Source organism: Leishmania donovani, chromosome 18 (genome assembly GCF_000227135.1).
Source record: "Leishmania donovani BPK282A1 complete genome, chromosome 18".
Taxonomy (NCBI): Eukaryota; Euglenozoa; class Kinetoplastea; order Trypanosomatida; family Trypanosomatidae; genus Leishmania; species Leishmania donovani.
Window position 1 is genome coordinate 441,758 of NC_018245.1, and position 2,152 is coordinate 443,909.

Consider the following 2,152-nt stretch of genomic DNA (forward strand, 5'->3'; position numbering starts at 1 on the left):
ACGGGGTCTATTGATCACGGGGAAAAAAGATGAGAAACAACATCTCCTAAAAGCACGCTTCCTCCGGAGCGCCTCCCCAGGCACCCTACCCCACCAAAACGCAACCGGAGTAAACAGCAAGCGCTTCAGCAAGATCAACGTGGCGCCACGCAACCCTACCAACCAACCCCCTTTTCCAGCCTTTTTCCAACGACCCAAAAGCAGAAACAGCAACCATACGAAAAAAAATATATGAATTGGTGAACCTGAAATGATTTAACTCAAAATTCTTCAGTGCCGCGACCAACCGAGCCAAAGGCGTGAGCGTCGAGTCCACAAACGCCGCCCCTATCGTGGCGCCTGGCTGGTGCTGGGCCGCCGTGCGGGAGAGCAAGCCCGCGCGGTCTGCAGTGGAGCGGCGGGGACGGAAGCCAGGCTGCCGTGGCTGGAGCTTGTCTCCCAGATGGTCGCGCAGTCGTCGCGAGGTCCGTTACTCATGTGGGTTGCGCAGACCACGGGTCAGTGCCACAGGAACGGTGGGGAGGGGGGGGGGGGCGGCGGGATGTCGCGCCGGCGCCCGCTGGCGCATCTTTGTCAAGATGTTTGCCTGCTCTTCCACGCCGGGGTGGGTGTTACCTTGTCCCGCCGCTGGTGTGAGCAGCGCGCGGGCGCACGGGCGGCCCGCACGCACGCCCATGGCCGAGGGCGAGGGCGTTGCAGGGCACCCTCCCACGAGCGGCTGCCCGTCGCGCCAGTTTTGACCCCCGCAATCGTCTATAAGCGGGTGTGCCGGGTGGGGCGGCATTCCCGGCGGCTGCCGCAAGCAGATGCCAACATTGCTCCATACTTCGGTTATACTTTGTGGTTGTGTGCGTGTGTCTGTGGTGGTGCTGCGGTCTTGCGGTGGGTGTGGCTGCGTGGGAGATTTCGCTTCCCTCCATGGCGCGTTTTCGAGTTGTCTTGGTGCTCGGGGTCCGTGCGGCACTCTGATGCTCGCGCGTCTTCGCTTCCTCGCCGCTGCGGTGGGCACGGCGTTTTGCGGGTCGGTTCGCCGATGCGGGCGCGGTGCGGTCTTCCGTTAAATTTTCGGAAAGGGCGCCATGGGGGCGTCAGTCGTTACTGGCAGCGAACGTGCCCGTGCGGTGGTCGCCCGGTGCCGCGGCGCCGTCCCCGTGGCTCCGCCTGCGCTGTGCCGCGGGGGTGTCCCCACCGTTTGCCCATGCCAGGCGCGCGTCACCGGATAGCCCGCGCGGGGTGGTTCTGGCCCGGCCGAGTCGTTTTCCCCGCCCCACCCCGGGCAACGCGGGGACCGGGCGCCACAGCGCTTTGCATTCGGTCCGGGGCTTCCAGCGTGGCAAGGGCGCCCCCGAGTATGTAGCCGGACGTCCGCTACATCCGCCCAGCGGGGTCGCCGCAGCAAAGCCAGGTGGCCGCTGCCGCAATTTCGTCCTTTGGAATAGGGGGCGCGCCCATACGCCGGCCCCCTCGTATGCGCACTGGGGCGCCACCGCCGCCACCCCCCCCCCGAGCTTGCCACGCCAGGGCGCCGAAAACCCCGGGGGACCACGTGCCGTGCAGATCTGTGGGGGTGTAAACGCTTCTCTTGCGGAAGACAGATTTGTACCGAGGATTCGCATAGGAGTCGGGCCAACCAGCCCCGTTTGAGGTCGCTCAGACCGCTGCCATTCCACGATGTACAGCGTAGGCGGGGCACAGGGCTACGCGCAACGCCGCCGCGGTGCAGCAAAAGAAGCAAGAAAAATATGTAGGTGAGTGCACATGCTAGTCGAACCATCGAGAGGATTCATATCGAGACGGTGCGAACGCGATCATAACGGCGAAACTTCACGGCACATCGCCGCCTCAGGCATTTCCGCCGACACCGCGAGTCCGCGGCCGTACCCGAGGACAGGCCGCAGGCTCTCGGCTTCCACGCGGGGTGGTTGTCGCACCCTGACCCCCCCCGGTCACGGGTGCGCAAAAGGTTTTGAAGGTGGAGTCGCAGAGTGGTTAGGGAATCTGCTCGGGCACGAGAGGGCTTGGTAAGTATAGCTGCTTTCGTCAACGGCGCCATATTTTTCGGGGGAACAAAGGTGTGCAAAAGGTGTGTTTTTGGTGCTTTTTCTGGAGAGCAGGCGCGCAACAATGTGTGAGTAGTGAAGATCCCCTCGTT